Source organism: Macrobrachium rosenbergii, chromosome 23 (assembly GCF_040412425.1).
Source record: "Macrobrachium rosenbergii isolate ZJJX-2024 chromosome 23, ASM4041242v1, whole genome shotgun sequence".
Taxonomy (NCBI): domain Eukaryota; kingdom Metazoa; phylum Arthropoda; class Malacostraca; order Decapoda; family Palaemonidae; genus Macrobrachium; species Macrobrachium rosenbergii.
In genome coordinates this window covers 55,795,087-55,810,086 of record NC_089763.1, presented here as the reverse complement: position 1 = coordinate 55,810,086, position 15,000 = coordinate 55,795,087, and the positions used below count along the sequence as shown (strand labels likewise).

The 15,000-nt window shown below is 35.8% G+C and overlaps 1 protein-coding gene across 1 annotated transcript in view; it reads right to left on the bottom strand.

Annotated features, from left to right (window-relative positions):
- Positions 1-15,000, bottom strand: part of LOC136851638 (uncharacterized) — a 1,500,098-nt gene that overhangs the window by 209,836 nt on the left and 1,275,262 nt on the right. The window lies entirely within an intron of this gene.

The window sequence follows — 15,000 nt, the reverse complement described above, 5'->3', positions numbered from 1 at the left end:
GAATATTTTCCAAACGTTTATACAAATTTACACTTTCAAAGCCTTTCATTATAATAAATACAACTGCTGTGAATATTCAGGTTTCCAACTCTTCGTTTTAAAGCAAAATTTCTTCATTTACGGGACTCTTTGTAGAAATTAGCACGGCAAACTAGAGCACGCCATCTGACGTACACGACAGCCTGACCTTTAAAAATCAATAATACTAATAATAATAAAGGAGAACAATATCCCTAGTAGTTTTTGCCGGGCAAAAGAACAATACATCTTTATCTGTGGTATGCTGGAGTTGAGCTGCAGTGATATTAGTGGCGCATTCGAACGTTCGTGTTCCTCGTATTTCTAATTCTAAAGTTCCATTTTCAAAAGTCTCGTAGTTATTCATATTTCTAATTCTAAAGTTTCATTTTCAAAAGTCTCGTAGTTATTCATATTGCTAATTCTAAAGTTCCATTTTCAAAAGTCTCGTAGTTATTCATATTTCTAATTCTAAAGTTCCATTTTCAAAAGTCTCGTAGTTATTCAGAGTTAAAGTTCGGAGAAGATCAAGAGGATATTAAAGCTGAAAGTCTAATTATTGTGGACACACTAACTTGTTTCTAAAAATTTACCTGTAAGTTTTTGCTTTATTTCTTTCCTAAAATAACACAAAGTTTATGACTGAGGCTTTATAAAGTTTGGTTCCCTGGACCAGGACTTTATCTGCAATTTTTGCAATTTCGCATTACACGTTATGCTCACGATGGCTGGCTGTCATGTAATATTATTTTTTTTTTTTTTGCTTAATAATAATAATAATAATAATAATAATAATAATAATAATAATAATAATAATAATAATAATAATAATAATAAAATAATAAACATAAACACAAATTTCAACTCCAGAGGATTAGGTGTTCAATCAAAGATAATTTTCTTACAGACTAGTATGCTTTACAGCTAGCTGTAAGTACGAAAAGTAAATAATACTGAAGTTTCTGATGCAAAAACATGAAAACAAAGTATTGATTCCCCGAATTTTTCTTTTTATTTGAACCGAGTCGCAATAGGTGATCGCTAGAATTACAGCACTATTTTGGAAGAAATGTTCCTGAAATGTCTTCAGTAAAAATATATTCACTGAGAAATCTTCGATTATTTTAGTCCTTAGAGAAAGGATTAGCCCAATTTTCCCAATGATGCCAAATTGTTTCGTGATGACATGAGATTTCCCCTAAATATTCACAAAATGAATTACTAAAATGATTATCATACATTATGAGGTTCAAAATGATTTTCTACCAAGTATGCAACTACAACAAAGAAGCATCTTTAATCTAGACTAATTCTTACTGCCTTAACAATCTTAGGTACCTCTTGAGAAAAAACAATTTAGCCTCCAAGTATTTCGGTGAGACTAGTTTAAATCCCTTTGCTTCTTAAAAAATCACGAAAAGCTCCCGTAAAAATGAGGATTTTTAATAGCTTCATTAAAAGCCCACCTTAAAATCTACCTTGTTTGCCAAGGGGAGCTGAGATACTGGCCATGATATAAAACGTCTCCTCACCTCTTCCAAGAACTCATAGTTTTTATTTACGTGCTTCTCCTCAATTCTCTTCTCAGAATACATATGTTTGCTCCTCTAACTTTGTAATGGCCTTTGTTTCTCGACAAGGAAAACACTAGTAGGCAAACATACGCACAAAGGACGCACTAATAAGGCACTAAAATATGTATGTGTGCAATTAATTGGCTACATTTATTTATTCAAAAAGTTAATAAACTATCCTACTGAATACATACACACATAAGCACTTACTTCTTAGTACACGATATATATATCTATATATATATATATATATATATATATATATATATATATATATATATATATATATATATATATATATATATATATATATATATATATATATGTATATATATATATATATATATATATAGAGAGAGAGAGAGATACACACACACACGCCAGCAATGGTAAGTGATGAAAAATTAGCGATCAGATATCATTGTGGATTGGGTTGGTTCTGATTCTAAGTACAGTATCTGAATTCGAGAGAGGGAGAAATTAAATTGCATATATCCCTCTTGACAGCCGAATGGGAAACTCGACTGTGTTCCTGTGTCTAAACCAAGAGATGCGAATCATGGCCGGGTCAGATGCACTTAAGAATTATAATTCTGCTCAGGTGTACTTTAAGGTTTTCACGAGGCATGATAAATTCGATGTTAAGTGATAACTGTAGCCTAATATTTGTTAGAATAATGGTCAGCACGACAACACTTATGATTAGCCAATTGTTGAAAACTTGACAGTCAGCTATCATGATGGAGATGGGCTGATTCCGAGTCAAAGTACATAACCTGAAATCGACAGGAATGTGTACAGCAGTCTTCATCACCTAACTTCCAGCTGCCAGACTTTCTCTGTAAATTGATTTGCATTTTTTTTTATCTAATAAACAGTACTCATGCTGTTGCCGACAGCGCTAGATCTACCCCCTTTTATCATCTTTAGTGGCGATTCCTTTAATTCTTTAATCAGTGACCTTCCCATATCACTGTACTTGACAATGCCACATTTCAACATCTGTATTTTCTTCCTTCACATCCAAACCAACCTTTTTTTTCATCGGTCAACTCACATTTGGGAGACTGAATATGGCTCTTGCAGTGGAGTTATGCATAAAGTCATTATGACTGGCAATACTAATCTCTTAGTAATTCTTTTTGACGAAAATTCTCGGTACCAAGGATTTTTTTTAACTGTCTTTGAGATCATATAATTCAATCACCTAAATCTACACGAAATTAATTACTATGATTATACTCCAAATCGTTTTCGGAAAATTATGTAATATTATCCTCTAACAAGCAGAAGTGTGTGAGATAATTGAGTCAGGCCTACAGACAATTGCTATTCTTCCAGTGCAGACTAAGTTTTTTAGAAGACTGATCTTTATGCCTATAAATAGGTACCGAAAATTTAGGCAATTCCTGACACACACAAACAATACGTACTTGTGATACTCTTTTAGATTGAACTAGTTTTGTCCAGGACAACCTTGACAACTAATATACCTTAGGCAATGTTAGCCATGGTGGTCTCATATACAACTCATAAAATAGATACTAAGTAAATCCGAGTTTTCAAGAACGGTAACAAACGGTGGTTGTTGAAGGAGTCTTTCTGAGAGACGTCACTAGACGAGTCATAAGTACCTAACATTCGAAGGACAAAGCTCTGGGAACACTCATTTTTAGCCGTTACCAGCGGCAACATTGTTGAAGTCATTCGATCTTTCCAAGAGCAAAAACGAATTGGCAAAGAGCCTTAACTGAGATGCAGAATGTATCAGTGAATTGTGTAGCCTGAGAGGGAAGAGGTCTAGCACCCTGCCATTACTTCATGGTAGTTTTTAATATTTAGCGATACTCGAGGTTATAGTTGACTAAACTTTCTTATTTACACCATTTAAAACTATCACCTAATGCTTCCAGAATTCTTGAAGATTGTAAGGCCTGAAGAGATACAAACAATAATGCCACATCAGGTAATTTGTTCTACCATTGCAGTACATTCTTTTACTTTTTGAATGTTTGCTGCATCCCAGGACGCTTATGTTACAGACAACAAAGCTCCAAATTCTGGTAAAACACATATGAATACTATTTCAGGTAAAACACATATGAATACTATGACTCTTGCCTTTATGCTATTACAAACTGCTAAAAAAACCTTTTCGCTCATTTTTATAATCAAACTAAACCATTTAGCTTCAACTGACACTCGTCATAAGTTTTCTCATAAGGCAAGGGGTGGGCGAGATGCAGGACAAAAAATCTGGTTTACTTAATTTACCCAAAAACATTAAATATTATATAACAAGTAAAATATAAAAGTTAGTGACACAACTGTCACGTTGAAAAATAAGCTCACAGACACAGTAAAATTGTTACATGAAAAAACAGCAAATGAATTGTAACCCAATATGTATTAATAAATCTACTCCTATAATATACATCTATATTAGACTATTTTGCCACGAAAAAGCAATCGCTGCTGCATGAATAACAGAAATATACAGAAGAAAATGTGTGGGAACATTCAACGGCCCGCCGACCCATCGATAGTGCCAACGTTAATTCCTTCCCAATATCAATCCCCACCACTAAATTTAGTCATATTTTTAAATTAGTGAGCAAGGAAAGCAAACCTGATAATTCAGTTGTCACATCCAATTTCAGAAAATTATATACTTTGCTAAAAAAAATGAATAAGATTAAAAACTTGGATATATGTCAGCATTTCTTCAATATTTTATATGTGCAAACATCTTTGATATACTGTCTGTTATCTATCTATATATATATATATATATATATATATATATATATATATATATATATATATATATATATATATATATATATATATATACATATATATATAAAGATATATATATATATATATATATATATAAATATATATATATATATAAATATCCAAGTTTTTAATATATACATATATGGGTAAAACACAGTATAATTAAAATATTTACACATCTAAAATATTGAAGACATGCTGACAAATATCCAAGTTTTTAATCTTATACACATACATATATACATATATACATTAAACACACACACACATATATATGTGTGTGTATGTGTGTTAACGTGTAAACATCATAGCTATACTGGTTTTTAATATATATATATATATATATATATATATATATATATATATATATATATATATATATATATATATATATATATACTGTATATATATTTATATATATGTATGCATATATATATATATATATATATATATATATATATATATATATATATATATACACACATAAATATTCATGCCAAGTACATTTAACATACTATTTACAAAAGGCAAAAATGTTTGCTTATATTAAGTAACAATAAATAATAACTAGAGAGATTTTCCAAGAAGACATGCCCGAATAAAAACACCAGAAATAAAGGAAAAGAAAAATCCTCAAGACACGATTGTGATGAACTCGATTTACCGTCGAGTTACCTTTTTCCCCAATCTCCTAACACAGAAAAATAAATGGTTGTGTTCAAAGAGCCTCGGACCGAATTCAAGTATCACTCAAGTGCACGGACTTCCTGTTAGAGAGGACTTCAAACTCGGGGCTGGTAGAGGTAATTCATTCTCAAATAAAGGAAAGAGAAGGACTTCAAAAATAAAAGAAACCCTTGTGCGGAGAGAGAGAGAGAGAGAGAGAGAGAGAGAGAGAGAGAGAGAGAGAGAGAGAGAGAGAGAGAGAATATTATTAACAAGAAAGAAGGAAAGATGACTTGATATATAAAGAAGTACGCAACTCAGAGAGAGAGAGAGAGAGAGAGAGAGAGAGAGAGAGAGAGAGAGAGAGAGAGAGAGAGAGAGAGAGATCAAATCGAAAGATATGTAAAAGAGTAAGCTATTAATCAGCATTTAGTCTGTTGGGTTATAACTAAACTCAAAGTAGGTTAGTTACCAGTCACTAGTCGGCCCTGTCAAGGAACACAGAAAGAACAGTACCTATCACTAAGTATTTCCATTGAATAATCTGACACACACAAATGAACCAATAACGGCCACATACGCCACCTCCGACCAATGCTTTATCGCCCGCTGAACTAATGGTCTCCATAAATAGCTGTCGGCCTTTCTGCATCCGCATGTGCAGGGGGCGTCTATTTCTTAATTAAATCCATTAATGACCGCTCCTAACTAATTGATCATACGTATACATACATGCATGTGTAAATTCATGTTCTATAAATGTATGCTATGTCCCCGGATGAATCTGACCTAGTGTGACATATGTGTATGAGTGCTTATACACATACATATAAGGATACACACACACAAAACGTACATAATATATATATATATAGATATAAATATATATATATATATATATATATATATATATATATATATATGTGTGTGTGTGTGTGTGTGTGTGTATTATATATATATATATATATATATATATATATATATATATATATATATATATATATATATATATATATATATATATATATATATATATATATATTACTCAAAGTGTATTTTTGCAATATTAGCAATTATTTATAATCTAGCAAGTCTCTAAATATTTCATCAGAGGTATGAGTTTACAGACTGCAAATCCACCTAAACACAACAATAATCAAGAAACATCACATTTAAATACGAAACATTAGGTGATACTAAAGTCAGTAGTTTAGAGGAGCATCCATTAGAAGGAACACTCATCGTTACCAGTGACCTGGAGTCCATTCTTACCCCTCCAGGTACGCTGGTCTAAACAAGGAATGCCATGCATGACGAATTCTGATCTGGATCCGAATACCAGGTAGGCCGGCATGCATTTATCATAGAAGTCCCTCTGGGACCGGCCCCAAGGCACAGGGAATTCGGCAGCCAAGGGCTGAAACCATAATTCTCTGATCACATACAGTATTGGTAACTGCGATATATATATATATATATATATATATATATATATATATATATATATATATATATATATATATATATATATATATATATTATGTGTGTGTGTGTGTGTGTGTGTGTGTGTGTGTGTGTGTGTGTGTGTTTGTGTTTGTGGAGTAAGATTTGATAAGGGTGAATCTTGTCATATCAAGAATTAGAACAAGGTTTCCTGAGTTGGAATTTGGAGAAAAATTAAAGAAGCAAAATCATACAATGGGCAGACTGTATAAGATTTGGAAATCAAGCGGACTGAAATTGCATACGAAAGTAAGATTATGCATAAGCATGGTACAATTAGTATTTCTACAGGGACATGAATTATGAAATAGGAATGAAACAATACCCAAATGATTTAGTTGGCTGAAAATAAAACTTCAAGAAGAACACTAGGTGTCAGGTAGCAGGATAGCTCCATATGCAGATGGAGATGGGTTGTACATGTCCTTCGCACAACCCCTGGTAGACAAGCATGTCATAGTGTCAGCACGGCTCCTGTGGGCACTAGAAGAGCTGGAAGACCCAGACTTACTAGGATGAGAACTATGCGAAGGGGGTTAGGAAATATATGATTTGTGGAAAATGAAGCGCAAAGTGACATGAGTGGCGGAATTTCGCTTCAGGCCCAGTGTGTCAGGGCGCATCGTTTGGCGCAATGATGATGACGACACTAGTCATTAACACAAACACAGCTGTTGAAACTGCACAAGAAACATTATTATTACTAAACACTTAATAGGTAAGATTTACATTTTCGCCCCTTTTTAAGGAGAATACTCATCCTTCCCTCATAGTAAATCATCTGATTTGTCTAGACAAGTTTCATGTTTGTCACATTCAATTGAACTGCTGTTTCTTCTAGTCAAGTATTTAACAACATCGGCCGTTTACCCTGCTGTAATCTGGCGTGTACCCTGCTGTAAAACATTTTAATTGTTTTTTGTGTCTCAAAAAGTACCACAGAATTCAAGAAGTATGAACCAATGTTTGAGGTTTTACTTTTAAACGAACAAAGATAAAACGACAGAAAAATTTCCATAATTTCACGTAATGACGAAGCCACATCTAAAATGAAGAATCATTAAAGAAATCGGGGAGATCAGGAGTGAAAGAAAAGCAATAGCTTTAGCTGGCTGGAGGAAGAAAACAGTTGGAGAATGAAACGATATGTGGGCAGGTAAACTGCACATAACGCACGCAACCGGTGGCTCGGCAGAAGTAACCATAAAGTCACCAAAAGGACTGAATCTTTACCGAAAGAGGCGGTGGCCAGGTCATCTTTGGACGAACTGCGTTAAGATTTAAAAGAAGAGACACGAGCAACCCAAAAAATACTAACATTCCTAAAAGGGATGTGTTCAGGCAAATTAACGCATGCGTTAAGACTTAGATATCCCATATCAAAAATACGATCCAACACGACACTTCTAGCAACTTGGGCATCTGTAATATTTGTACAGGAAAACAATTGGCTGTTATTTCACAAAATAGACTACAATTTAAAGCTAGATATATGCTGGTATTATCAACGAATCAGGCTAAATTACGGAGCCAAATTCCGATGTCTCGCAAATTCAGAGTTGGTCGATGAAAAACAGCAATTCTGGGTTACATTTGAATAACTACAGTTATTGGAAAAGCGAATTACAGAAAATTCGGAGAGTTGGATCACCCGCAATACTTTGTATATGAATAGAACCGCATTCAAGGTCACTGATAAATAGGAAGAGTATGAGAAAAGAATGAATCCATTGAAAATAAGAAAATTATACTACATGGCGGTTAGGCAGAGCTACAAGCCTTGCTTTCTTCAGAGGACTAAAGCCATAATCAGAAACTTGGCAACCAGAGCCTTCTGCCATGTTCTGTCGAAGCCTCTTGAACTATCAAGGGAGGCGACAAAAGAGATCCTCGAGTCCCGGAGAGAGAATGACCAAATATCACTAAGGCAGGACAGAAGGCCCCCAGTATTTATTCAGTCAATAAACATGTTATCAAGGCGGAGATCAGTGACCTTTCACAGCTATTCATAGCCAACGCCCCCCCCTCTCTCTCTCTCTCTCTCTCTCTCTCTCTCTCTCTCTCTCTCTCTCTATTATTGCTGAGTTTTCAACCTCAATTTCAATCCCTATTCATATGTAGAAAACGATTAAAAAACTGTTCGTTTACACATTTACAATATACTGTGCCCTTTCATAACAACGATGAACACAGGTGAACGGCAAGGATAACAGAAAAATCATGAAGTTAGTACAATACAGCAATCAATGGTTCTCTAAAATGATATAACACCTACGATAATATATAATCCTTACGATGTATGAGTATCTTGTGGGTAAGTGATAAAAAAAAAAAAAAATATGAGAATATACCGGGTATAAGACTAATGAGAATATACAATGAGTAAAGTTGTTTTTTATTCATGAAGCTTTCTGAAATTAAATTATTAACGAGTAACGGCTCCTTCAACATCTCAATCACCCTCTTCACAGCATAATACGAGTGCTCTCAAAAACCTATTTTTATTTCACGAGATGAAAAGCAAACGTATAGGTGAAACGTGATGATATAGGTCGCCAAATGCCACCCAGTCGGAAAGGCCGCCACTGTACCTGTTCCAGTGTAAACACTGTCTTATATAGAAAATGAAAAAGGCATAGCAACCAAAACACTCGCTGAAGATTCAATTGGCTCTTTGCCAAAACTGAATAAAAGCAACACATGGCAATGACAACAACGAAGCAGTCAGTCAACTTATAAATGAAAATTCCAAATGAAATGGTTTTCTCCCCTGGTCAAATTAAAAGTTTGGGTTATTTTCAAAAAACGTTCTCTTATATTTTCTATAATGGGTAAAGACACTACCGTCATTTCAAGATCTTCATATTTTGTCTGAAACAGTAAGATGAACAGAAGGAAATGGCTGCCTAAAAATTTCTTCTTTTCCTTAGACTATTTGCCAATCCAAAGGAAATCCTTTAGGTCACTAGCCTACTTCTATAACAACTTCATAATGACCTAAGAAACCCAGTGTGCGATACTGATGAAGTCACACATTAGATGCAGGAGTGAAAATGAACACTTTAAACTTAGTGCGTTGTAGCAATTCGTTGTAGAACTCTCCAATGTAAAACACTACGGGAGACGAAAACCTCGAAAAGTGGTTACATAAAGTAACATAAGAGGTGGGTGGGGGTATACAGTACCACGGTATGTGGCTTCTACAAATACTGAAGAAAATATGAAAAATTAAACATATTCTAAAATTACTGACAACAAACTATAATTTTCGGAAACATTTGTTGTTTCTTGATTAAAGTCTTCAAAGGGTTGTGCTCTAAAGGAATAATCACAAAAGAGATAATAAATAATCTTAACGACTGTGTGAAAGCTCCAGAGAAATAACTAAGAATATAGTGTAAAGAGAAATGAAATTTACCTAAATGTAGAATGCACCGGTTGCTGCATATACATTATTTCACCATTGCCAAAGTTTACAACACACCAATGAAAAAATTCATTTCTAAGAAAAAATAAACAAAACGAAGCTCAATTATCTAATCAGAGAGCAGATCTCAGCTAAATGAAATGTGGGTCATCGGCCTGCGAACGAATGACAATAATTAAGCACTGACCTAGATCTGCCAATTCGAATCAGAATACACAGCAGAATTTAATGACTCAGTCCACAGTCCACCCACTAACTTCAGAGATTCTGATGAAAATATGTACCTTAATTTTATGTTGAAATAAATGAGAGATTAAATCCAGACGAATATGATTGGTCTATATATATATATATATATATATATATATATATATATATATATATATATATATATATATATATATATATATATATATATATATGTATGTATATATATATGTATGTATGAATGTATATATATATATATATATATATATATATATATATATATATATATATATATATATATATATATATATATATAGACCAATTATGCCAATAGTGAAGACTGAGTTAAACAGTGAATTTGGTTGCAAAGACTACTCAAGAGTTGACGTAAACTGGGTATTCAACTGCGGGACTATTTGTTTAGTAGACATCGATTCAAGGGAGGACAATAATGATGTTATTTGAAGACTGACATGTAATCAGCAAAATCTGTGCATTCAAGGTTGTATATGCATCTCTTGGTGTGACATCTCTGCAAATTCAGGGTCTGATGGCTTTAAATCAGTTCGGTAACACAAGCCACGATGAGAGTCAACTATTTACCTTCATGAACCAACATGTGGAGCCCACGTACTTTGCAGGATCACATTTGGGTTACTTAAACTCACTCATGACTCCAGGGGTTAACAAAGCATTAAGTCTTTCTACATTCCACGTGCAGAAAGAGTTAATGCTTTGTTAACCCCTGTGGAATGTAATGAAGGAATTTGGTATACCAGAAAAGCTTATAAAATTGGTAAAAGTATGCTACAGGAATAGTAAAATTTGTGTCCAGGTGGTAATGGAAAAGACAAAATATTTTTAAATTAAAACAGGTTTGAGACAGTGATGCCTTCTATGTCCAATGGTGTTTAGTCTCATCTTAGAGAAAATAATGCAGAGTATCGAGGAAGTTGAGGATTGGGTCATCTTGGGAGATACAAATCCCAAAGTCCTTGCATTTGCAGATGATGTTGATTTCTTAGGTACAGATATAGAAAATACAGAACGTTTGTATATACCATTCAAAGAAACTGCTGCCAGAGTGGGACTACAGATCAGCGGAAGTAAAACCAAAATGGTGAGATTGTCAAGGAACAGCCAACAACAGCAGCAACAACAAAACTGAGAGATACTAAGAACGCGAGGGAATTTAAATATTTAGGAAGTATGTTAACATCCAGAAATGAGATGGGGAGAGAGGCTCTGGCTAGAATTACAGCAGGAAACAGATGCTTTTTCAGTCTACAGTATCTTTTAAAGAGCAGAAACATTACAAGGTCTGCCAAATTAAGAATTTACAACACCATTATCAGGCCAGTAGTACACTATGGTTGTCAGACCTGGACACTGACTAAACGTCAAGAACAGAGACTACTGGTTTTTGAAAATAATATTTTGCGTAGAATAACAGGTCCCATTTAAGATATAAATGAAGGTGTTTGGAGAAGGCACAGCAATGAAATGAGAGACTTAACCAGACAAGCGCTAATTACTGGCTATGTAAGATGGCAGAGGATACGTTGGGCTGGACATGTGGTTAGAATGGAAGAGGGCAGAGTGCCTAAAGTGGTTATGGAAGGATCAGTAGAAGGGAGAAGGCCGTTGGGGAGACCGAGGATGTGATGGAAAGATAATGTGTTCAGAGATCTAAGGGAATTGGGAGTGAAGGATCCTGAGAATAACAGGGGAACGTGCAGACGCCTGATGCAAGCGGCCCGAGAGCCACCGGTGTGAGTGACAGTGAGTAAGTCTTTCTACATATCAAATTAAAGTCTCGATAGCCAGCGGATTCCTGGTCATCAGCTTAGCTTCACAGCTGACAGACATTAATGAATAATTGCGAATAAATCCTAATCAAAATAAATCAAGAGGACACTTACATAAAATAATTTTGGGACTGTTGGTGTCTGAATTTGGGCGATACATTTTATTTACGAGATATAAAGATATATAAAAAAAGGCCTGAGTGGGTAATATTCGTTTAAAAATTATTTACGGCGATGATTAATTTCCTTTTGGGCGTTCTGCCAATCACATGCTAAATTAAAATCCTTATGAAGGAAGGTAAATACAGTTTCATCTAAATTCTACAGAAACCAATGACCATAAGAATCAGCGTCCAAAACCGAGAGAGTCTTTTTCCCAAAAAGCGAGATATTCAAATGATCATCACATCTAAATAATGTCTAGAAGCAGCAGTTCTTTTTCCGTTCAACATCCAATCATGAGTGTTATGCTTGCCTGTGTTTTACTGATCTATTCAAGAAATGCATCAGCCGATCAATACTCCTAAACAGCTGGAGTGGCGTCAACGTACCTGCTGTAGGAGAATGGGTGGCATGCCAAAGGGCACCCACCCAACAAGCAATATCCTGTTTATAAATGTTACTAGAAATTTAACTTTTGTGAATCGTAGCGTTTTAAATTTTATTAAATGAAAGCATAACTGATTATGTACCAATTATCAAGTGGAATCACGAAAGGAGTAGTTTTTGTTTTTTTTTACTTTCCCAAGCGAGTTTAAAAACAAAACAAGAAACATAAAATATAATAGACCAAAAAGAAAACACAGAGTTGAGGATTTATAAGAGAAAAAAGTAAAATAAAAGAAATACTTTATCGGGTAAGGATTTAATGAATTCAAATGAAAAGTGGTATTATGCGAAATGTCTTTTTGAACTTGGTAGGCCCAAGCAATAGCAGCACTGTGAACAACGACTTGGTGCAAGGAGACACTGTTTCTATATCGTTAATTATCACCTGAGTATCAAGCATCTGAAATATGAAGTTCTGTGCTATTTATTTAGCAGAGGGAATGACAACTGAGGAGTATTGTAATGTTCTATTGGACGAGAGATTCACTCTTCCCGCTGACTGATATTAACACCTTCCGGGAAACGGACGTAGATATCTTCAGCAGATTCATACCTTCCTGCTAATATGTTCTTAAACCAATTATCGTTAAAATAATTAAAAGAAATGTTCATATAAATTCAGCAATCTATGAAATGAGAAATTCAAAGCAAAAATCACTGCAGATCTATAATACATAGCGTCCACAAAAATACCAAATTAAATGGCTGATAATGAATGAAGTATGAAATCCAGTTTATAAAGCCAAACGTTGAGGCATCTCAGCCACTCAGCACAGAAAACAGTGAAAAGAGGGAGTTGAAGTGGTTGGACTGTAAGATAAAAACAACCCAGAAAATAAGTGAGATGAAGTGCAAGGACCTACACATGAAACTGGGAGAAAACCTTACAACTCCACTAAGAAATAATTATAACAGAAGCTGGAAAGCAAGATGGAAGAAAGGAAGTGGGAGCAACTAGGGGCCAATGTAGAGAGAGGCGAATGTAGAGAGAAAGGCTAGAAAGTGGGTGCACTATGGGTCAAATGACAAATGTAGGGAGAAAGGCTAGAAAGTAGGTGCAGCTAGGAGCCAAAAGGTGAATGTTGAGAGAAAGGCTAGAAAGTGGGAGCTGCTGGGGCCCAAAAGGTGAATTTAGAGAGAAAGGCTAGGATGTTGGTACTGCTAGGGACCAAAAGGTGAATGTAGGGAGAAAAGCTCGAAAGTGGGTGCAGCTGGGGGCCAAAAAGAAACTGTAGGGTGAAAGGCTAGAAAGTAGGTGCAGGTAAGGGCCAAAAGGTGAATGTATGAAGAAAGGCTAGAAAGTGGGTGCAGCAAGGAGTTGAGAGAAGAATGTAGGGAGAAAGGCTGAGAGTGGATGCAGCCAGCGGCCAAAAGGCCAATGTAGGGGAACAGGCTTGCAAGTGAGTCCAGCTGGCCAAAAGTCAAATATAGGGAGAAAGGCTTACATGTGGGTGCACCTAGGGGCTGAAGGGCCAATGTAGGGAGAAAGGCTTGAAAGTGGGTGAACCTACAGGCTGAAAGGCCAATGTAGGGAGAAAGGCTAGAAAGTGGGTGCACCTAGGGGCCAAAAGGCCAATAAAAGGAGAAAGGCTAGAAAGTGGGTGCACCTAGCGACCAAAAGGTCAATTTAGGGAGACAGGATTGAAAGTGAGTGCAGCCAGGGGCCAAAAGGCAAATGTAGGAAGAAAGGCTCGACAGTGGATGCAGCTAGGGGCTGAAAGGTGAATATAGGGAGAAAGGCTTACATGTGGGTGTACCTAGTGGCTGAAAGACCAATGTAAGAGGACAAGATTGAAAGTGGGAGCACCTAGGGGCCAAAAGGCAAATGTAGGGAGAAAAGCTTGAAAGTGGGTACACCTAGGGGCTGAAAAGCCAATGCAAAGAGAAAGATTAGAAAGTGGGTGCACCTAGGGGCCGAAAGGAGAATGTAGGGACAAAGGCTAAAAAATGGGTGCAGCTAGGGGCCGAGAGGTGAATGTAGGGACAAAGGCTTGAAAAGTGGGTGCAGCTAATGGCCAACAGGCAAATGTAGGGAGCAAGGCTACTAAGTGGGTGCAGCTTGGGGATGAAAGGTCAATAAAGGATGAATGACAAGAAAGTGGGTGGACCTAGAGGCCGAAAGGCCAACATAGGGAGAAAGGCTAGAAAGTGGGTGCACCTAAGTGCCAAAAGGCCAATGTAGGGAGACAGGCCAGAAAATGGTGCAGCTATGGGCAAGAAGGCGAAAGGCTTGAAAGTTGGTGCACCTTGGGGCCGAAAAGCCAATGAAAGGGGGACAGGCTAAAGTGGGTGCACCTAGGAGCCGAAACGCGAATGTAGTGAGAAAGGCTAGAAATTGGTGCGCCTATGGGCGAGAAGGTGAATATAGGGAGAAAGGCTAGAAAGTGGA